Below are 25417 nucleotides of genomic sequence, written 5' to 3'. Positions count from 1 at the left end.
AACACTAGATTCAATCACAGGAGGAGAGACAGGAACTTTACTTCTGGGGACACTGGATATTTCGGGGAGTGAATTCCTCAACGTTCTTTCCACATGTTACACACTTAAGAAACCCAACCCCTAGCACCATTACCTTATGCTGATATCGTCTGCAAAAGGATCCAGACAATTAACCATTTCTGGTCGACAGAACTAGTATGTGCTCAATGGAGTTTAATGATGAACGCAGCTTTGCGATGTTTTTTTTTCTCTTTTTTTTTTTGCAATATAGTGGTGTGTGAGAGAAGGAGAGAAAGAGGAAGAGAGAAGAGAGAGCGAGAGAGAGAGAGAGAGAGAGAGAGAGAGAGAGAGACTTTCATAAAAAAAATTCGCAAAAAATAAAAATTTTAAACAATCACGTGGTCATGAAAAATGGGTCATAAAATGCCAAATTGGAGCTACTATTGCTCGAAACAAATCGTACTCGAGCTGCCGACATGATGGAAGAAAAGACAACAATAGCGAGAAAAATACAAAGACGAATAAAAGCATTGTGCCAAGATGAAGTTATAGCATAGAATCCTAAAAACGTAGGGTGTCAGTCACAATTACATATCAACTAGATATCGAAATGAACTCATTATCTGCCACCAACCATTAAGAGAAAATGTATACAAAGTATGCAGTCTACCAACATAACTATACATTAAACACACACACACACACACAGGCACACACAAAGAACGTCTAGCTGCAAGAAATATACTTTGTGATTAAGTTTTTATTTAATACTGTCCATGAAGATCACAAACACTTCAACGAGGAACGAAAGACCAGTCATTTCAAGAAACCGAGAAACTGTTTATTCAATAGGAGAAAAATAATGCTTCCTTCACTTATAACCTTTAACCTTTCACTCCTGATACGACCATTGTCTGTCACATCCCTCTTAAGATAACTTACGCATAACAAGCCATTCGAGAACAGAATTCCATACGTATGCAAAATATGTATGTATGTATGTATGTAGTGTCTATGGAAGCCAAGGCAGGAACGCATAAGAATTTTTGAACCATTTCTATTTAGTGAAATGTGGATGCTGAACGAAAATGAAACAAAGAAAGTGAAAAGTCAGAAATTTCTTGTATCAGTAGCATTTAAGTTATAATAATTGAAACGGTGGAGACTGTGGAGGTACAACGTGGAAGTGGTGCAATGGCCAGAGTAGGTGAAAGGATGGACCAGAGAATTTTGAGGTTTGGGCGTTTGGGAAGAATGGATGATGACAGGTTGTGAGGAAGGAGGATAAGCCTTATAAAGGAATGGACAGATGGAGCCTCAACATCCAGCAAGCGAATGCATTAAAAAATTTACGAAGATTCAAGGTATTGCTGCTGTATGGTTACTATTATGAAAGCTTGCTGCAAACCACCTCAAAATTCTCTGATACATCCTGTCACCTACACTGGCCATTGTGCCACTTCTACGTAGGACCTCCACAGTTTCCATTTCAATTATAATAACTCAAATACTACTGAAACAAGTAATCTCTGAAATTTCACTTTCTTTGTTTCATTTTCATTCAACATCCGCATTTCACTGAGCAGAAATGGTTCAAATTTTTTATATGTGTATATATATATATATTAAATGGTTCAAAATTTTAATATATATATATATATTTTATATATATTATACATATATATATATACATATTAGTACTATATTTCTTTTAATAATATTGATATTGCAATAGGATTTCTTGGACTAGAAACCATAGTAATACCTTGCAATTGCCATCTTGATACCAATATTCTAAAGGAAATGTTGAACTAATTAAAAGCATTATTATAATTGACTTGGGAGTTAATGATACCAAGGATGTAACTAACTTTCTGTATAATCATAGTGTAATTACAGCTAAATGTAGGCGATACAAGTTTACTTTACTGCAAGACCTGAACTGTACAAATAAACAGAACTTAGTTGCCAAATTATCGCTGAACTTCTTCAACATCAGCAAACAAAGGATCTTTCTCTCTCTCTCTCTCTGAAACTCTGCTACAACAATACTGGAAGATGATCACTGGTCTCTGGTTGCTTTTAGGGAAAAAGAGTAACGGGATCCATTCTCTTTAAATGATCATCTTCGCTTCCAAAGCTGCGTGACGCCAAGGGCCTCTGTGAAATTCCACCATTCGTGTCTCTCCTGTTCATCCAAATAGGTCTTGGTCTTCCAACTGCTCTAGTGTCCACAGGAGCCTATCTGACACTATCAAATCAGAATCCTCCTCACGGTGATGCAAAGGGCACGCCAATCCAGCTCCATACGCAACTTACTTAAGGTATAATTTCTCACTCTAAGCTGACGTTTAACGCCTAGTGTTCTCTGAGCATTCTTATCAAATAAAATATCTTGTAGATATAGTTTCATCGTCATACCATGATTCATGCTCATAATGCAAAACAGATCATACCTGACTTGTGTACAATTATTTGGATATATACAGTCCATGATTTCCATAAATATCTTATTCAACCGGCTCTGTACTTGTGTTTGTTTGTATGGTGTTTTTATGTCACATGGAACCAGTGGTTATTCAGCAACGGAGCCAACGGCTTTACATGACCTCCGAACCACGTCGGGAGTGAACTTCTATCACCAGAAATACACATCTCTCATACCTCGCGGTCACCTAGGTGGCAGGCCAAGCCCATACCGATCACGCCACTGAAGCGCTCTGCTCTTTACTTGATTTACCTCTTTAAAACTTTGAATAATTTCCAACTCAGGAAAACCAGGATTTGGTAGCATTGTCCCAACGTACTTGAAAGATTCAACCTCATACTCTTTCCTCCGTCTATAGTGTCATTCCATCACTTTGAGCATACACTGTCCTCATTACTGCTGTATTTCTTAGATTCCTTTTCAGTCATATCTCTCAGAGATACAGGAAGCATACAAACAAGGAAGATTGCAAATCTTGTAGTTTTTAGCTGGTTAAACCAGCATCTTCTTTACATTTTAATACCGTAAATAACTTTCTATTGGTACTCCAGTCTAAATATTCTCTTCCATCTACAACAAAGTGTTTTAACATAAATAAATATGAAAGGGGAAAACTGCAAAGGAGACAACATTTCCATGTATCACGAGGTAAGACCTTTTCAACAATATCTGTGTAACTACTTCTTTCATGGATACTATCAAACTGCTTTACATAAGTAACCGGAATGTTATAATGATGATAGTCCTTCCAAAATACTGGTCTGAGGAATTTGTTAAATGCCTTCTCGTAACCAAACAGAACCACCAGAAAGGGATATTTACATTCCGCACACAATCTACCTTCACACAAATTTTGGTCCGTACAACTGTTGCCTTTTCTAAAACCATCTTGTTTACCTCTCAGCATTTTACCAAGTTCTTTTCCAACCTTGAGGAAGATGATCAGACTAAATATCATTAACAGAACTCAGATAAATGCTCCGTCCATATAGTTACTATATTTTACTAAGGGCACTTTTCTTTGATTGACTTCCATTGCTGAGTCATCAAGTTTCGTTTCCTCATACCACATTCTGTACAACAGTCCAGTTAGCACGCGCGGTGACTTATTTTCAGCTCAATCTCCTTCGTGAATCGTACACAGCCCGGGGGCTTTCATCTTCTATAAATGACTTAATTGCTGATTTCACTTCGAAAACCGTGAATTTATTTGTAGGTAAAACCAGATCTTCTCCAGTTTTGGGTTATCAAACAAATTACCCCTTCAAAAAAGACTAGAGATTCTGAAAATAACAATCATAATACAGATTCTACCATAGCACGCTCACATCTAATTTCTCATTATCTGAGCAACATCCAAAATAATTTGTAATGAATTCGAGGAAAGCAGAGCCTACCGGTAATTTCTTCTGTTATTTAGCCGCTTATAATCCAGTGTTCATAATAATCTACTCAAAATCATGATTTTTCTTAAAAATTATGATCTGAAGAAATTTTTTGTTACCACCAATCCTTTCCCGGCCGAGATGAGATCTGCAATCTTACTGGTATGGTAGGTAATTAGGTTGTTTTTCTTAGTTGCCGTGTCATGCATCTTAAACACGATGACATCCCTTCATCTTAGAAGTGAAAATCATGAAACAATAAATCCACAGTTCCACGTATGTATACAATTTACTTTTAGCGTTACGGTAGCAGCAGCATTGTGTTTCTTCCTACTGAACCTTGTAAGTTTGGTAACAAATTTATGATTGGTATATGGAAGTCTGGTTTGATGACCTGTAACTGGAACAATCAAATCTACAGCTTCCTTTAAAAGTCGTAAAACTGAGGGAGCAGTCGCCTACGACTACTTTTATAATATCGAAGTAAAACCACACTGTTGTACACAGACCTTTTTCCAATTACGTAACTGAAATCACTTGCGCACAATATCCCAATAAAACCACCAAACTGAGAGCAGTACTGTATAAACATTACTGAAATAATTTTGAATGAATGGTGAATGAATTAAAAATCGACTGATGCCGAAAAACGTAGCAATCTAAATGAAACAAAATCTACCTGAATATTAATTCACACAGAGCAAAACTGAAATGATTATTCTATACAACGTAATGAAAACCACTCGACATTCCACACAGCCATTGAGAACCAACAAACCAAGAAGGGAATAGTTAAGTTTAAGGGAAAATGATTAAATGCCACAAAAAAATACGATAAACACTTTTAAGAACAAGTCATACAAATTTATGTATAAAGATGAGAGAGAAAGAGAAAAGGGAACTTGACAATGTTTAATAAAAACATATTAGCAGGTAAGAGTTTCAAGGGCAAAGCAGGTCGCTAACTCCATAAACAGATCGGGAAATCAAGCGAAGACAATAAAGCTTGAATTAACCAACAAAGGATAATCACCGGTATTCGCAAAAATGTGACAACTGAAAATAATTCCAAATGCAGAGAGAACAATGACGTTAATTGATATATTATTTGTAGAAGATATAAAATCGATTATTAATGCTGCTGGTCATTTAAGCCGCCTACAACCTCTAAAGGTCGGCGTGCTTAATATTAGGAAAGGTTCAACTGAAACTCTGCACAGGAATATTTTTGCATCGTGCAATGCAGTACAGAAATAACTATGCAATACGGTTAAAGATATTGACTGGCAAATGTTGCAATGAATATCTGCAGACTGAAGAGAATAGCCACTTAAATCATTTTTTCGCAATTGAGATTTTCAACGAAGATCAGAGCTCTTTCTTTCTGCCACTAATCCATTTCCGTCGCAGAATGCCAATGAAGTCGACTACAGCCTTCTGGTATTTATCTACAATGTTAAGTGTTCGAGGTTTCTGTTGTTTACCAATTTTGTATTTCATCTCTTAACTATTTTTCCCGAAAGCGATAAGCAGAACGGTGATAATGAGGCCATTAAAGACTCATTCATATAAAGAACATCAGTCATTCAAGCACATGTGTAACTGGAACTTCAGAAGTTCCAGCGTAGATGCAGTGCTTTACTCCCTTAATACAATTCAACTTGTATTCTAATATTCTACTTACATTTTTATTTACTTAATAATTGTTAATTTATCTGTTTTTCTTATAACTGATCGCCTCTCTGTATTTCCAATTACCTTCAGTTACTTCTTTTGAACAAACACCATATTCTTTTGAAACTTGAATTTCAAGTCAACGGCCCCGGTGGGCTTGTTCCATACGAATAGGGTTCATTTTCTGAATAATAATAATAATAATAATAATAATAATAATAATAATAATAATAATAATATCAAGGACAACTAAACATACTGTTTAGATATCCATACAAAACTATCCAATCGTTAAATGTAAGACGGGCGGAGCTGACATTTCCCTGGAGAAGTCTCTTTAAGACATAGCCCTGCCTTTCGTGCTCCAAAGGCCACAAATCAAGAATCATTTGTTGACTATGAGAATAACCATCCACTCCGACAACACCGTAGCACAGGCTATAACCTCCGGACGTTATATATTTTTGTTGTCTCCTACGAGTGACTTATTCTCAGGAACAGGGTCGAGTTCTAATGACACCGAATGACAATGGTCTTTTCAGTTACAACTCTGGGGATTTATGACATGACTTTTTTATTTATTAAGTTAATAGATAAAACATTAAATGTAAACTTTAACGACGATAATATTCATACTTAGCGTATCTTTCAAGCAAAATTTGCGCGTTACCTTGCTATCGTCAAGCCCCGAGCCAGCCTCTCTCATCACTGGTCCCTCCACAAATATGCAGTCATCTTGACTCTATGGTAAACTAATAGTACAAAATAACAATAAAAATAACTATGCTCTTTGTCTTAATCGAACAAGTCTCATAATTAAGACACTGTTCCAGATACATCACGTCTCTCTGAGAGAACATTAATAAAACTGTTAAGATCTGACAAGAGACCTCTTCATGAAAGTTAACTAATGCACAGCCAAACTATTCTAGACTATCAGCTGGTGAAGCTACTACTTCTCAACAGGTGGTCTCTCAAAACAAGCATTTCACTACAAATACCGGGCTCCAGAATTTGGCTGTTGGGGTCAAAGAAGTAGGACTCTCATCTCTTTAAAATTCATCTACGTTGGGGACTTAGAAGTAAATGGCAACCTTACTCTAAGATTCATATTGATCTGACTATAATAATATATCGCTAAGCTGACTATGCTCGGCAAACGTGCTATGTGTCACTCCGTTTAAGGAGACGCTTCTACTGTCCTTGACTGAGGTGAACCAAAATCCCTCCGCCTCACCCAATAAACCGACTTCTTCCGTACCCTCATCTTAAGACTTCAATTCCCATTGATTGTAGCTGGCCTTTATTCTTTCGGTAGATACTGTGGACATTTCTCTCATGGCCTTTTGGGCTTTGCCATTCTCCACTTCTCCGGTCATGTTTGTAGTGCATGTTATTCATTGCGTCTCACGATACAACTCTAAAATTCAACGTCATCTAATTTAATTCAACTCTACATTTTTCAAATTTTAATAAACTAGCTTCTCCGGTGTTTCCAAACACTACTAATCCCTCTCTGTTTATGCAAAAGATTTAATTCACTTATACTATCTAACATTTATTTAAAGTAGCTGAAATTGTTACTTTGTCTTAGTCGTCTTAATATGGATATAATTTCCAATATCATAGCGCATCCAGCTCTGGTGCTATTTATATGAACCAGACGCTCACTGGTATATTAAAACTAGTTACTGTTGGGCTTATTAACACATCCTCAAAGTGACCACCTAATCTGCATATTCATGACTTGACGAAATGATATATTATTCTGGACATAATCTTTTAATGGAAATATTTATGCTACCTGATTGCTGCTGATGTGATGTTTTCATCAAAAGAGACAGTTTCACTCTGAAGGAAAGAAATATCATGAAAGGACAATATAAGCATAAAGTAGCGTGAAGAGTTCATTCCATACTGAATGATGCACTTGTGTATACCGGATAACCACGCGCACAGTCATGCAATCTGTACTACAATTATTTGCAGAAAGTGCAGATACATTTGCTCCGTTAAAACAGAATAAATGCAGTAAATTACACCCTGAAATGCCATCACTGATTGATGATAAGTAATTCTACTTACTGAAGCCAGATAAAATTACGGAGCTATACGGATTTCAACTTGAGATGAATAATTTACGTGTCTACGTGTAGTTCTTAAACAAACATACAGTAGCTCCGGAAATTTTTACAAAGCTGACAGCATTATGAGATTGCATTAAAAATGTAATCTCTCTATTATTTTATCTTTTTGATGATACACTCTTCGTGGGTTATTTATGATATACACGTTAAAGACCTCTGACCATAACAAATTGTTTCCTGAAATATGAAAATTTGACGAAATATGACCATGCACTGAAAATCTTCATGAAAGTGAGAAAGAGACTGAATGTATCAAAGCCCAGCATACATTTTCATGGTCACCATCAAGAGGACCCTCTCTAACGATTTAGGTGATGATCTGGCCATACTAGAACTACAAGAAAGTGCGAAGGTGAAAACTCACTCTTATTTTATGGAATGGGAGACGCACACAGGGTGTCAATTCCCTTAACTCATTTAGGTCTTCTCAAATGCTCAGGTGACGAGAACACAGTAAGAAAAACAATCAAACTAATATATAGTAAGTAGTGAAAGATCCATAACATGGACAAAGTTAAGCAAAAGCAAGTGCTAGTGTTCAGGAGACTTGGACTACAAGTGTGGCATGCTATATTCTGAGCCATGGAATACAACTGAACTGAGAATTTCCAGCTCAGTCATTAAGGCTAGCAGTTATTTTTTACCTCGTCTCTTTACGAATTATCATCTCCACAGATACTTTGATCAAAACCTGGGCATGTCCGTTAGAGATAGTTTTGCTCAATAACGCTTCAATAAACTTTCTTAACCCAACCCGACCTTTCATAATTCCACATGTGGGCACTGATGGAATGTTGGTGTAAACATTTAAGTTGTGAACTTTCCTTTACTTAGGATTAGCGAGCCATCTTCGGAAAAACATATACATTTTGCTAAATATGGGAGGATAATGAGGGACATTTCATCAAATGGTGCCATGACGCGAAGGGCGCAGGTGGAATCTTGCGTCAATCTGTAAGTAACTAACTTAGGTAATTATTCATTATTGCTTCTTTCTAATTTCATGACATTAGGAACGATCGTATCATGGAAACCGCTGTAATATCGTAATGGATATAGTTTCTTTCATTCACTACTGATATGGCGTAGAGCTTTATAAAAGCTGTATTTGGTTTGAATATATTTGTCCTTTAAGAAAACTCTACCGCCATTGAAATATCTCTGGCCAGTGACATTCGATTTTAAACAAATACCTTTGTACAGAAGCATGTTTGTTTAAAGGCGTAATTAGGTAATGAGTAAGATCTGCTTTGGATTTGATCTCTAAACCGGTGGTTGGGACAGACTCACACATACGTACCACGTATCTATCTACAAGTGTATTACTACATTCCGAAGCTGCTACCTTATGCTTTCAACTCTACAAAGTGTGAGCGTACTGCAGTCTCCTAAATAAAAAGTTTAGTTTACTTTGAGTTTACTGAGGAAATGGAGCGATGAGCTTCCACTAATTCTTATTGTAAGCCCGATGAAAGCAGAAAGTTGATGTTGATATCTAGCAGGGCCAAACGGGAGAACGACAAAATAGTAGGGAAGCTTCACTTAAACCAAAAATAACATCACAACAAATATTAAACAACTGTAAGCAGGAAAAAACCAACCCAATAATTATATTTATTCTATTTCATACCCCCTGGTAAGGAAAGTCGGCATGACCTAACAACCAAATCATTCTTAGGAAAGGTCAATCTAATTACCTAACAATAAGGTAAAAGACTGAACTGAATTCCTAATCAAAAACACGGTGAAAAAACTTGGATGAGATTGACACAGGCAAGCCTGTTTGAAACTTGAACATTCCACTTACTGCCATAAAGAGAAATATTCATAAATGACATTACATATTGACGATGCAGGCCACAATAAATGAAGAAAAATATATCTCAAGAAGTTGTTGGAATAGCATCAGATGCCGTTCATTTTGAATCTCTAACTCAAAACTAACTTCGTCAGAGAGGCTTGTCAGTCCTTTCTTAGTCCAGCATACCGTTAAGACATCCGTAAATGCGAAGTAACTTAAAACGGCAAGTGATTCAAGTTACACCTTACAATGAATTTGGCATAATGTGTCCATTAATGTTTCCCAGTCACCTCAAATATGCTCTGTGACTTCTTGCCTCTTCTTTCATTTTTATTTCCATATCTTCCCGCTTCACTATACAGTTTGAATCTGAACTTCCATGAGTTGACGTGTTACTATTCACTGACGTCTGATTTGAACAGCCTCCGAGGGGCTTCTATCCTAAACGTATTATTTGCCTTTTAATTAAAGCTATGAAATCAAAGCAGGCCACCGATATAAAATATCACAGGCAATCTTAAGCATTAAAGTTCATATCACACGAGTCCACAACTGATCCGCTCTCTCTCTCTCGCTTGGCAGAGAATGTCATCTGCCACAGAACTTGTTGGATGTTGTTCATGTTAGCCAAGGATTCCAAAGCAGATACATCTTAAAAAAAGACATATAGTCTTTCTACAACCAATAAAACAACAGATTATGAACAAATTTCCTGGCATCTATACATACATACATGTATGTATATATATATATATATATATATATATATATATATATATATATACATATACATATGTCACAAATACTTTTTGATGGGGATCATCATATCTTTACCCGACTGCCAGATGATACGGGGTTGAAGTTTTCCTCCCTACGTTATTTGCAATTACGAGGTCACCCACACACTGATATCTTTTGTGTGACCATAGGCCATTTCATAAACTGTCCTTTTCTTAAATGTTAGGTTAGGGTAACAATGGAACACACACACACACACATACACACACACACACATATATTATAATATATATATATAATTACATTATTATATAATTAAAATTATATATGTATATATACTTATTAATATATTATATATTATTATATATTTATATATACCACATACATACATTATAATATATATAAATATGTGTGTGTGTTTTCCATTGTTACCCTAACCTAACATTTAAGCAAAGGACAGTTTATGAAATGGCCTATGGTCACACAAAAAATATCAGTGTGTGGGTGCCCTCATAATTGCAAATAACGCAGGGAGGAAAACTTAACCCCGTATCATCTGGCAGTCTGGGTAAAGATATGATGAGTCGCATCAAAAAGTCTTTGTAACGGGTTAAAGATTCCATAGTCATTAGTGATCAAAGAAGCTAAGCTTGAGAAGTGAAAAAACATACAGTATCGTGCTATGAGCTATGAAGGGAAATTGGTGCGGGCGGAAATCATTTTTTTACCGAAGAGGAATGAATTAATTCAAAAATAAAAAGTGGATTAACTAATTGTTGCCCATTTTGAAACCTCTTAGGTCTGTCAATTTCATATGTTCCTCTTGGGAATGAAAATGACTCAAAACGTGAGTTGTTGAATCGCATGAAGTGAGATGCATATTTCTTATGCCCATTATTATTATAATTACCATTGCCATCGTTATTTCGTTATTATCATTATTATTACAAGCAAAGCTGCGACACGCCCATGAGAAGCAGAGAAGGAAAGGGAGAAGCAGAGAATAAACTATGAAAGAGAACCAAGAAAACGAGTATGGCAAACAACATCGTGTCTAGATAGTAACACAGTAAAAGAAGACAAGTGACAAATAAAATATGAAGTAAGACTCATCTCGCTCACGTCAGCCTTTTCAGCATGAAATTGTTTTCACTAGCTTAGAACTTCTGAATTCCAAAGTTTCAACTATCATTCCACGCTTTGGTATCAAGAATAATAATAATAATAATAATAATAATAATAATAATAATAATAATAATAACTGTGATACTGAATCTCAGAAGAAGAAAAAGCAAAACAGAATTAACTGCATGTCTATTACTTCGTGGTGGATAAACACAAAACGACGTAAAATGGACGCAATAAGCCTAATAAATTATCGGACAAGCATACTCATAATCCAGGATTTTACAACAAAGAGTAATAATGAAATGAGTTAAAACGAAACAACAGGATAACAACTCTAAAACGCACGAAAGCTTAAACGTCAACTCGGTAGATGAACAAGAGACATTGCATGAACTTCAAAACTGGATGACGTTTAAACATCAGAACCATAAGCCAGTTTTTCCTTTTGGAATCGCCAGTGGCTTCAACCTAGTCACATGTTGTTCATAAGCCCTCAGTTTGCCTTGCGTGGCACACTGTAAACAACACTGAAGTTCTCAGGGGAGCTCTATAGGCCTATTACTTTGCATCCGTTCCGTAAGGTCTTTTCCCACCTATAATACTTGTCAAACGTGTTTAACTTTATTCCGATCCAGTCTTCACCTCTCATTTAAAGGTACACTCGACGTCCAAGGATCATGATAGTATGTGACTAATTCAGAAGTCTCTTTGATCTGTTGTAACAATAATACGCTGATTAAACGTGCTCTCATTTACATATTTTTTACGGACGATATCACATCGTGTTTTTATTGCAGATAACACCTCAATATGGCATACAATCATGGAGTAGCAGCAGCCACCGGATATCGTTTGGAGACTGGTTGCACCAGTTTCTGAGTATCTTATAAAGGTGATCTGAGATGAGTTGGGACAGAATAAACCTACTGCCGGGTTGAGTGAGTGAAAGGGAGACATATCTTATGAAGATTGAAAAATAAGATAATGAAGTAAATGGCACAGAGCATAGGGGACCATACCTGCGAGTTATTTTGTGTCTACCTACAGCGCTTATTCTATAGCCTTTAGAACTAAAATCAACGACGAATAATTTACACAAAGAACGATGTAAAAAATTTCCTTTCGTAGTAACCTGACACACAACGTGCGTGCTTCTGATTGTCTCAGTTCTAGCAATCGCTAAAAACGAAGGAATCTCCATTACAACGCAAAGAAAAGGAATAAAATGTCAACCGTCACACTCCAATAAAACCGGGAGGAAGAAAAGTAAACAATGTTTCGCACGAGCCACCCTGGCACTCAAGTCACATAGTGCCAGTTGTCCTGAAATGGCATTCAGTCGCGAAGTTGAGGAATTCAACACTTTCTGAAATGTCCTGTTGCTTGACGTGAATCTAAGGATACAATTTCCCAGGGGGAGGAAGGTGTGAGGGTGGCGGATGACACAGGTGTCGGATGATCTGCCACAAAAATATCACTGGGAGATAAAACAAATGAGGTTGCAGATGTCTGTGTGGCTGAATTCATTTTCAGCTTTTATTCCATGACAAATATAAAATTCAAGAGCGTAAACTCTTCTCATTAAGGAGAAAGAGAGAGAGAGAGAGAGAGATAATATTTCGGAGATGTACTGACAAATATCATTTAAAAAAAAATTTAATATACTGTTCATTAAATCACCGGGAAATTATTGATCATTCTAGTCATTTTTTCTTAAAATACTAGGAAAAGAGTAAGAATTTCTAAAGAAAATAAAATAACCAGCAGCCACCAGGAAAATAAATGGAAACTCACAACGTTAAAAATCCATTCTACGGTGAACTTCTCATGTGAAGATTTCATCTCATGAAGAGAATGAGCCTCAATTTGAAGAGGAAGAGTGAATTCAGAGAGGGAAAATCACTACCGGTATATTACTATGTAAGAAATACAAGTCACCCGATGAAAATCTTGATGCAAATGAAATATCTTTTTTGAAGAGGAAGAATCGGGATACAAGGAAGAGAGAGAGAGAGAGAGAGAGAGAGAGAGAGAGAGAGAGAGAGGAAGGGGGAGGAGGAGGTGAAGGTGAGGATATAGAATTAAGAGAAGGAAAATAGGGAGAGGCGACATGGAGAGGTTTAGGAAAAGGGGGAGGGGTAGGGTAGGGGAGGGGGAGGGGGAGGGGGAGGGGGGAAGAGGTACAGAATGGGAGGGAAAGGAGAAAGGAAAGAAGATTGTACGTAGGGGAAGGGAGAGAGAGAGAGCTTGGAGGATTCCTCCAAGGGAGAGAGGTATGAGGGACGAATAAGCGTGGGTTGGGAAGAGGAGGAGGAAGGAGGAGGAGGGGAGGAGGAGGAGGGAGGAGGAGGAGGAGAGGGGACTCGAGGGCTTTAGAGGAAGATGGGAGTAAGGTGGGGAAAAGAAGAAAGGGGGAGGGGTGGGGGTGGGGTGGGAGATCAACAGAATACCAGAGGAAGGATATTCTGCCGTGAAATTTATTTCTGCAGTGGAGCCATCGCCAGAGCTCGCGATGATTCTCCGCAATTTTCAGTAGGACACGAATCCGGTTGCTGGAGTACCTACCTACCTACCTACCAGAGGAACATTTGGCACAGGGCCAACACTCAAATGATGACAAAGAGGTTACCAGTACGCTATTCCCTACATGCCATATTCGTCCTCACCTACTACTTTACACAATATTCTAAAGAAATAACGAAATCAACCTATGTCTGTTAGTGTGTTTTTAAATAAAATCAAACTTTCTCATGGTGTATACACACGCGCACACACATATATATATATATAATAAACAATTCGGACAAAATTGAAAGTTTTTATTTAAGCCTTCGGAAGAGTACATTCTCTCCTTCTTCCAGAAAGGGGAAAATAGGCTTTCTACAACATGATATTTTAATGCACGAAATAGTGTTTATAATAAAAAACTTTGCTATATATATATATATATATATATATATATATATATATATATATATATATATATATATATATATATATATATATAAATATATAAATATATATACATACATATACATATATCAGGATTTTTTATCTGAGTCAGATGGTCCAAATATGAACTGACATGAGAGGAGCAGTGGCTTGAGACAATACAAGGTGTGGAGGTCAGGAGAGATTTATGTGAAAAATTCAAGAGTAAAGGAAAAACACTACAGTATACATATACTTAAAAAAAAAAAAAAAAAAAAAAAAAAAAAAAAAAAAAAAAAAAAGTCATCATATGAAACGCAGTGCACTGCAAAGGGTATTGAGGATGTATGGATGTGTGGTGTGGAAGGCATTTTATTTTTATTGTGATAAAGATTTTCGGTGTTTAAAGCAAATCATCTGTTAAATTACATAGATGAGAAATTGGCAGTCTGATGTATAAGAAAGTCTTGACTGTTGAACATTTCTATGAAATGGAGGTGATGTAAGAAGTCAGGGAAAATAAAGATGTTGGTGTAAAGTTCTGGAATCAGAACGGGCCATGAGGGATTGTGGGAAGGTTCAGAGATGCAGCGGAGTTTAGAGAACTGATGGAAGTATTGAAGAGGAACGACAAAGATTAGTAAAAAAAACGTTTAAATTGCTATTGGAAGAGAGCCATAAAGTTTGACCAAAGTAAGTTTATAATGATAAACATAATGAAAGTATAAACAGCAATGAATGCTACTGAGGAAGAGGGAAGAATTCTAGAAATTGGTACGGGTATTCAGGAGTAAATGAAAAATGGATGATGGTAGCATGGGAGGAGAAGTTAATCATAGAATATTACTGGCAAAGGTGGTCGCAGGATCTAAGCCAAATATCTGGAAGAAAAGAGCATTGGGTATGGGTGCAAAAGTAGGATTGAATGTTGACATCGTTGAGCCGGCTCTGCTTTATGAAACATGGGAAGGATTACATGGTATCGAATTTGGAGATACAGTGAAGTGCTATAAAAATCATAGTAATTTATGCTGTTTTGAGATGGGTTGGTATATAATTCGGAAATGTTGGGAAGAATCACAAGAGTGAGACCACCAAAGTGCTAAGCTAAATGGAAAAAGCGGACATTCTACAAAGTGAGCATTATCTTGAAAGATAGTGGGGAGTAGTCCAGTGTTAAGGGAGGGGTGGAAGATGTTGTGGATCACCGGTTCACGCCTTCTTTGTTAATATATGACTCGGATATTGAGAAATTTGCGAACACGGGGCCATATTAAATTGAGCCATTAAAGCGTCAAATAGCTAGTAACATTTACCTTACATTTGAAGATGGTCATGCCTCCCTTTTTGATTGGAAAAACGGTTTACAGGTGAAATATATATTAAACGTTGAACATATATATATTATATATATAATAATATATATATATTATATATATTATATATATTATATATATATATGGGTGTGTGTGTATGTGTGCGTATATTAGCAAACTATCATTTTACAAAATGACCCGAGATTAAAAACATATGCAAGTATCATTTCATCGACAAACAAAACAGAGCAAATTTTTTCAGAGTGAAACCTACCTGAATTACTAAGCAAGCTTTAGACTTCAAAATGATTCGAAATCTTTTCGATGATATTACCGCACCAAGCATTTACATAAATGTATTGTATTTCCAGCATTGGTTGGTGTGCGTGCAATAAATGAATGAGCGTTGTGTATGACATCAAATAATAATATTAAAATAATAATCTCAAGGTAATTCATCCATCCACCTACAACTTGTTCAATAATAATAAAAACATATAAAAATAATTTCAAAACAGAATAGAAAAAAATACGATGTGCCAATAATGAAGATAATAATAAGGTTAAACTCTTAAATTTCAATGAGAAGAAAACTTTCAAACGAAGCAGACCCCAAATATCCTTGAAATATAACCAACCTCAACCGAAAAGAAAGCAAGTAAGGAAGAGGGTTAAAAGAGTTAGGCGAAAAAGAATAACAAACGAAAAATAAACAAGGATAAGTCAGCAAATATAAATGCATGCAAAGCCCAAAATATCTAAGAAAAATATTAGGTAATATTTCCTATGTTATTACTCTTTCCCAGGCTCATATATATTCTTTTCTATCTGCACACCGATTCCCTCCTTTTGGACGTTCTAGAGGCATGTGGCAGAAAACTCGACACAGACACGCATGTACATACACAGACAGGCTTATGGACATGAATATATAAAATCAATAAAGTAAGAAAAACTTAAGGTAAAGGCGCATGGAACTTTAAATGCAGTATGGCAGCCTCTCTCAAAACTGATTAACATTAGCATAATAATACTGTCAGGAAGACCGTCCCACATCTTTACAGTAACGAGAATAAAAGGCCTTTGGTACGGCCAGTGTGTCATCCTAACACCGCACACCGAGTAGCACACACTACTGCTTTAGGCGCAAGCATTAAAGGCGATGGGCGAAGTTTTCAGTTGGTCTTGGATAGGATAGAGAAAATTTCATCCAACGATGATCTGAAGTATAATTACCATTGTAAGAAAAAGGGAAACAACAACATTAAGAACGTTTCTTCTTTAGGAATGAGAGTCAAAGATGCTGTTTAAATACAGAAAAAACAATATCCTAAGTATCTGAGGCAGTCAAGAGCCTTCTGACATTATCAGATTTTATATTTTAATGTGCTATGAAACAGAGACCTTGTTGTTAGATATCTAGAATCAATGGCTACAGCGTAACCGAATCAAAGTGAATCAAATATTTAGAACCACTTGATACGTTGCAACTGATTCGAGGCAAATGAAAAATTCAGATCAACAGAGAGTTTAAGAGATTCAAAACGAATCAAATATTGAGAATTTGGATAATATCGCGTAACCAAATCAAAGCAAAGCTTGAAGTGATGGCAGGGTGTGAGATGAACCAAATGAAAGCAAATCTTGAAGTGATAGCAGGGTGTGGGATGAACCAATTCAAAGCAACTTGAAGTGATAGCAAGGTGTGAGATAAACCGATTCAAAGCAACTTGAAGTGATAGCAGGATGTGAGATAAACCAATTCAAAGAAAATCTTGAGGTGATAGTAGGGTGCGAGATGAACCGATTCAAAGCAAATCTTGAGGTGATAGTAGGGTGAGAGATGAACCGATTCAAAGCAAATCTTGAGGTGATAGTAGGGTGCGAGATGAACCGATTCAAAGCAAATCTTGAGATGATAGCAGGGTGCGAGATGAACCGATTCAAAGCAAATCTTGAGGTGATAGCAGGGTGCGAGATGAACCGATTCAAAGCAAATCTTGAGGTGATAGTAGGGTGCGAGATGAACCCATTCAAAGCAAATCTTGAGGTGATAGCAGGGTGCGAGGTGAACCCATTCAAAGCAAATCTTGAGGTGATAGCAGGGTGCGAGATGAACCCATTCAAAGCAAATCTTGAGGTGATAGCAGGGTGCGAGATGAACCAATTCAAAGCAAATCTTGAGGGTGATAGCAGGGGCGAGATGAACCAATTCAAAGCAAATCTTGAAGTGATAGCAGGTTGCGCGAGATGAACCCATTCAAAGCAAAAACTTGAGGTGATAGTAGGGTGCGAGATGAACCTGATTCAAAGCAAATCTTGAGTGATAGCAGGGTGCGAGATGAACGATTCAAAGCAAAATCTTGAGGTGATAGTAGGGTGCGAGATGAACCCATTCAAAGCAAATCTTGAGGTGATAGTAGGGTGCGAGATGAACCCATTCAAAGCAAATCTTGAGGTGATAGTAGGGTGCGAGATGAACCGATTTAAAGCAAATCTTGAGGTGATAGTAGGGTGCGAGATGAACCCATTCAAAGCAAATCTTGAGGTGATAGTAGGGAGCGAGATGAACCGATTCAAAGCAAATCTTGAGGTGATAGCAGGTTGCGAGATGAACCGATTCAGAGCAAATCTTGAGGTGATAGTAGGGTGCGAGATGAACCGATTCAAAGCAAATCTTGAGGTGATAGTAGGGTGCGAGATGAACCGATTCAAAGCAAATCTTGAGGTGATAGCAGGGTGCGAGATGAACCGATTCAAACCAAATCTTGAGGTGATAGTAGGGTGCGAGATGAACCGATTTAAAGCAAATCTTGAGGTGACAGTAGGGTGCGAGATGGCCACCAATTCAAACGCAAAACTCTTTGATGTGATAGCAGGGTGCGAGACGACACCAATTTCAAAGAAATCTTGAGGCTGATAGCAGGGTGCATGATGAACCGATTCAAAGCAAATCTTGAAGTGATAGCAGGGTGCGAGATGAACCGATTCAAAGCAAATCTTGAATTGATAGCAGGGTGCGAGATGAACCAATTCAAAGCAAATCTTGAGGTGATAGCAGGGTGCATGATGAACCGATTCAAAGCAAATCTTGAAGTGATAGCAGGGTGCAAGATGAACCGATTCAAAGCAAATCTTGAGGTGATAGTAGGGTGCGAGATGAACCGATTCAAAGCAAATCTTGAGGTGATAGCAGGGTGCGAGATGAACCGATTCAAAGCAAATCTTGAAGTGATAGCTGGGTGCGAGATGAACCGATTCAAAGCAAATCTTGAGGTGATAGCAGGGTGCGAGATGAACCAATTCAAAGCAAATCTTGAATTGATAGTAGGGTGCGAGAGGAACCGATTTAAAGCAAATCTTGAAGTGATAGCAGGGTGCGAGATGAACCGATTCAAAGCAAATCTTGATGTGATAGCAGGGTGAGAGATGAACCAATTCAAAGCAAATCTTGAGGTGATAGCAGGGTGCATGATGAACCGATTCAAAGCAAATCTTGGGGTGATAGCAGGGTGCAAGATGAACCGATTCAAAGCATATCTTGAGGTGATAGTTGGGTGCGAGATGAACCGATTCAAAGCAAATCTTGAGGTGATAGCAGGGTGCGAGATGAACCGATTCAAAGCAAATCTTCAAGTGATAGCAGGGTGTGAGATGAACCGATTCAAAGCAAATCTTCAAGTGATAGCAGGGTGCGAGATGAACAGATTCAAAGCAAATCTTGAATTGATAGTAGGGTGCGAGAGGAACCGATTTAAAGCAAATCTTGAAGTGATAGCAGGGTGCGAGATGAACCGATTCAAAGCAAATCTTGGGGTGATAGCAGGGTGAGAGATGAACTGATTCAAAGCAAATCTTGGGGTGATAGCAGGGTGAGAGATGAACCGATTCAAAGCAAATCTTGAATTGATAGCAGGGTGCGAGATGAAGCGATTCAAAGCAAATCTTGAAGTGATAGCAGGGTGCGAGATTAACAGATTCAAAGCAAATCTTAAGGTGATAGTAGGGTGCGAGATGAACCGATTCAAAGCAAATTTTGAGGTGATAGCAGGGTGCGAGATGAACCGATTCAAAGCAAATCTTGGGGTGATAGCAGGGTGCGAGATGAAGCGATTCAAAGCAAATCTTGAAGTGGTAGCAGGGTGCGAGATGAACCGATTCAAAGCAAATCTTGAAGTGATAGCAGGGTGCAAGATAAACCGATTTTAAAGCAAATCTTGAAGTGATAACAGGGTGCGAGATGAACCGATTCAAATCAATTCTTGGGGTGATAGCAGGGTGCGAAATGAACCGATTTAAAGCAAATCTTGAAGTGATAGTAGGGTGCGAGATGAACCGATTCAAAGCAAATCTTGAGGTGATAGCAGGGTGTACGATGAACCGATTCAAAGCAAATCTTGAGGTGATAGTAGGGTGCGAGATGAACCCATTCAAAGCAAATCTTGAGGTGATAGTAGGGTGCGAGATGAACCGATTCAAAGCAAATCTTGAGGTGATAGTAGGGTGCGAGATGAACCGATTCAAAGCAAATCTTGAGGTGATTGTAGGGTGCGAGATGAACCGATTCAAAGCAAATCTTGAGGTAATAGCAGGGTTAGAGATGAACTGATTCAAAGCAAATCTTGAAGTGATAGCAGGGTGCGAGATGAACCGATTCAAAGCAAATCTTGAAGTGAAAGCAGGGTGCGAGATGAACCGATTGAAAGCAAATTTTGAGGTGATAGCAGGGTGCGAGATGAACCGATTCAAAGGAAATCTTGAAGTGATAGCAGGGTGCGAGATGAACCAATTCAAAGCAAATCAAGAGGTGATAGTAGGGTGCGAGATGAACCGATTCAAAGCAAATCTTGAAGTGATAGCAGGGTGCGAGATGAACCGGTTCAAAGCAAATCTTGAGGTGATAGCAGGGTGCACAATGAACCGATTCAAAGCAAATCTTGAAGTGATAGCAGGGTGCGAGATGAACCGATTGAAAGCAAATTTTGAGGTGATAGCAGGGTGCACAATGAACCGATTCAAAGCAAATCTTGAAGTGATAGCAGGGTGCGAGATGAACCGATTGAAAGCAAATTTTGAGGTGATAGCAGGGTGCACAATGAACCGATTCAAAGCAAATCTTGAAGTGATAGCAGGGTGTGAGATGAACCGATTCAAAGCAAATCTTGAAGTGATAGCAGGGTGCGAGATGAACCGATTCAAAGCAAATTTTGAGGTGATAGCAGGGTGCGAGATGAACCCATTCAAAGCAAATCTTGAGGTGATAGCAGGGTGCGAGATGAACCGGTTCAAAGCAAATCTTGAAGTGATAGCAGGGTGCGAGATGAAGCGGTTCAAAGCAAATCTTGAAGTGATAGCAGGGTGCGAGATGAACCGATTCAAAGCAAATCTTGAAGTGATAGCAGGGTGCGAGATGAACCGATTCAAAGCAAATTTTGAGGTGATAGCAGGGTGCGAGATGAACCGATTCAAAGCAAATCATGAGGTGATAGCAGGGTGCGAGATGAACCGATTCAAAGCAAATCTTGAGGTGATAGCAAGGTGCGAGATGAACCGATTCAAAGCAAATCTTCAAGTGATAGCAGGGTGCGAGATGAACTAATTCAAAGCAAATCTTGAAGTGATAGCAGTGTGCGAGATAAACCGATTCAAAGCAAATCTTGAAGTAATAGCAGGGTGCGAGATGAACTGATTCAAAGCAAATCTTGAGGTGATAGCAGGGTGCGAGATGAACCGATTCAAAGCAAATCTTGGGGTGATAGCAGGGTGCATGATGAACCGATTCAAAGCAAATCTTGAAGTGATAGTAGGGTGCGAGATGAACCGATTCAAAGCAAATCTTGAGGTAATAGCAGGGTGCGAGATGAACCGATTCAAAGCAAATCTTGAGGTAATAGCAGGGTGCGAGATGAACCCATTCAAAGCAAATCTTGAGGTGATAGTAGGGTGCGAGATGAACCGATTCAAAGCGAACCGATTCAAAGCAAATCTTGAGGTGATAGCAGGGTGCGAGATGAACCGATTCAAAGCAAATCTTGAGGTGATAGCAGGGGGTGAGATGAACCGATTCAAAGCAAATCTTGAGGTGATAGCAGGGCGCGAGATGAACCGATTCAAAGCAAATCTTGAGGTGATAGCAGGGTTCGAGAAGAACCGATTCAAAGCAAATCTTGAGGTGATAGCAGGGTGTGAGATGAACCGATTCAAAGCAAATATTGAGGTGATAGCAGGGTGCGAGATGAACCGATTCAAAGCAAATCTTGAAGTGATAGCAGGGTGCAAGATGAACCGATTGAAAGCAAATCATAAGGTGATAGCAGGGTGCGAGATGAACCGATTCAAAGCAAATTTTGAAGTGACAGCACGGTGCGAGATGAACCGATTCAAAGCAAATCTTGAGGTGATAGCAGGGTGCGAGATGAACCGATTCAAAGCAAATCTTGAAGTGATAGCAGGGTGCGAGATGAACCGATTCAAAGCAAATTTTGAGGTGATAGCAGGGTGCGAGATGAACCGATTCAAAGCAAATCTTGAAGTGATAGCAGGGTGCAAGATGAACCAATTCAAAGCAAATCATGAGGTGATAGCAGGGTGCGAGATGAACCGATTCAAAGCAAATCTTGAGGTGATAGCAGGGTGCGAGATGAACCGGTTCAAAGCAAATCATGAGGTGATAGCAGGGTGCGAGATGAACCGATTCAAAGCAAATCTTGAAGTGATAGCAGGGTGCGAGATGAACCGATTCAAAGCAAATCTTGAGGTGATAGCAGGGTGCGAGATGAACCGATTCAAAGCAAATTTTGAGGTGATAGCAGATTGCGAGATGAACCGGTTCAAAACAAATCTTGCAGTGATAGCAGGGTGCAAGATGAACCGGTTCAAAGCAAATCTTGAAGTGATAGCAGGGTGCGAGATGAACCGATTCAAAGCAAATCTTCAAGTGATAGCAGGGTGCGAGATGAACCTATTCAAAGCAAATCTTGAAGTGATAGCAGGGTGCGAGATGAACCGATTCAAAGCAAATCTTGAGGTGATAACAGGGTGCGAGATGAACTGATTCAAAGCAAATCTTGAAGTGATAGCAGGGCGTGAGACGAACCAATTCAAAGCAAATCATGAGGTGATAGCGGGGTGCGAGATGAACCGATTCAAAGCAAATCTTGAAGTGATAGTACGGTGTAAGATGAACCGATTTAAAAGCAAATCTTGAAGTGATAGCAGGGTGTGAGATGAACCGATTCAAAGCAAATTTTGAGGTGATAGCAGGGTGCGAGATGAAAACCAATTCAAAAGCAAATTTTTGAGGTGATAGCAGGGTGCGAGATGAAAACGGTTTCAAAGCAAATCTTGAAAGTGATGCAGGGTGCAAGATGACCGGTTTTCAAAGCATCTTGAAGTGATAGCAGGGTTGGTAAGATGAACCGATTCAAAAGCAAATCTTGAAGTGATAGCAGGGTGCGAGATGAACCGTCAAAGCATCCTTGAAGGTTGTGTAGGGTGGCGATAAATTGAACAAATTCGAAGCAAATCTGAAAGTGATAGCGGGGTGCGAGAATGAACCGATTCCGGAAAGCAAATCTTGAGTGATAGCAGGGTGCGAGATTGAATTCCGGTTCAAAGCAAATTTTGGAGGTGTAAAGCAAAGGTCGAGATGAACCGGTTCAAAGCAAATCTTGAGTGATAGCAAGGGGTGCGAGATGAACCGATTCAAAGCAACTCTTGAAAGGTTATAGCAGGGTGCCGAGGATGACCCGGTCAAAGCAACCATTTTGAGGGTGATAGGCAGTGCGAGATGAACCGGTTCAAAGCAAATCTTTTGAAGGTGATAGAAAGGGTGCAGATGAACGAAATCAAAGCATTTTGAATTGAAGGTGATAGGTTAGGGTGCGAGATGAACCGGTCAAAGCAAATCTTGAAAGTGACGCAGGGTGCGAGATGAACCCGTCAAAGCATCTTTAGTATAGCAGGAGTGCGAGATGAACCGGTTCAAAGCAAATCTTGAAGTGATAGCAGGGTGCGAGATGAACCGGTTCAAAGCAAATCTTTAAGTGATAGCAGGGTGCGAGATGAACAGATTCAAAGCAAATCTTTAAGTGATAGCACTTAATGTTCAGTTTCAGTTAGCAGAAGCTTCAACTGGATTTTTGGAAGGTGAATAACTCCAATCAATTGCAATGGAAATTATATAATAACAGCAGTTATAAATCTCAACTACGCTTAAAACTTATAATAATAATGATAGTAACATCCCAGTCACAGACAGATTTTAATTTTACAAATTTCCCTTTGGACTTTAACGTTCTATAATTGCGAAAAATCTAATCACTTCATGCTCTATATCACATCCGTTCTTGTCATTTTCTCACTAATCATTTTTCTTTCAAGGTAGAAAATTTCGTTAAGGAAAGTAAACGCTGAGAGATTATAGAGGAAATGTATACTGAGACAAAATATATAAACAATGAAGACGGTAGGAACTCTTAAGAATAATTTGCGATCGCTCAGGAAATCATCATATTTATGCTTGGGCATATTTTCCCAAGATTTTTGTTCTATATTTCAAAAAGAATTTTTCAAATACTGAAACTACGTAAATGTCACTACAAATATCAGTAACACAAGTCTTCCAGTTCTGCCCCATCGCTAAAAAGCAATTCGGCTCCTTCACGGAAGTGTAGTACATGTTCATTTCAGTGCATCAGTTCACTGAACGTTCGCCAGTTATAAAGAATTTGGAATTTTACCTGTAATCAGGTCTATGGCACTTAGCGTCAATGAGGTTGTGTTCAGAAGGTAAAAGAGCCAGAGGAAGAATGAAAAAAGGAAAAAAATTGAATCACCGCTACGTTCAGCAAGTTGACGGTTCATAATAATAATAATAATGTATACTCGTATGTTGATATATTTAAAGCTAAATCTATACGGATAGCTTTCGGGAAACTGTTCGATTCCCGAAATTTTTCTGTATAGATTTATTTTTAAATATATGAACATATACATTACTGTTGATTTGTTTATCTGTTTCAAGACTCATGCTACTATAATAATAATAATAATAATAATAATAATAATAATAATAATAATAATAATAATAATAATAATAATAATAATCTCTTTTGACCTTTTTAAGATAAATTACTGTTATTTAGAATATCAAAAATATTAATGTACAATATCATACGGAAAGAAGGAACAGCAACAGCATAAATAATAAAACAACAATAATAATAATAAAGCTATGACTATGATTCTCGTTATTTGACACTGAAGGTTTGGAATGAAAATCAGAGTCGAAATATTACCGGGAGTCGTGCATTAGGCTCTGTACGACACCCAATTCTATACCATCGAGAAAAATATTAAGGCTCTCAGAGCTTTAGTTTCCAATATCTACACCACTAAGTGTTATCGCAATCCCGTTTAGGTCTAAGAGTGCTGCAAGTCGGTCAAGGGGTCGCGTGATCGACTCGAACGTGGTCTTCGTCAAATCGACATTGCATGAAAGGGCGCTGCGCCAGAGGGAGCTTTTGAAGAACTCATCAGAGTGATCGCGTCTACCAAATTTCAAGCTGAGATGTTGACAGATTTTAGAACTCTGATGGGCGCCAGGTCACAAGCCCAATTAAATTTCCAATGTATAAAAACAAAGTATTGATCTAGGATATCCACCTTCGCAGAATGGCATTCATTGGATCAAGAACTTTCAAGATATAACCAATTAAAATTTCAACACAACAACACAACAACAACGAAAAAAGGACAGCGATACCTGTAGGCTGCCTAGGTAAATAAACCAGGACCGCTTTTCGTTT

Source organism: Macrobrachium nipponense, chromosome 1 (assembly GCF_015104395.2).
Source record: "Macrobrachium nipponense isolate FS-2020 chromosome 1, ASM1510439v2, whole genome shotgun sequence".
NCBI classification, from domain to species: domain Eukaryota; kingdom Metazoa; phylum Arthropoda; class Malacostraca; order Decapoda; family Palaemonidae; genus Macrobrachium; species Macrobrachium nipponense.
Note: the sequence above shows the minus strand (reverse complement) of the source record.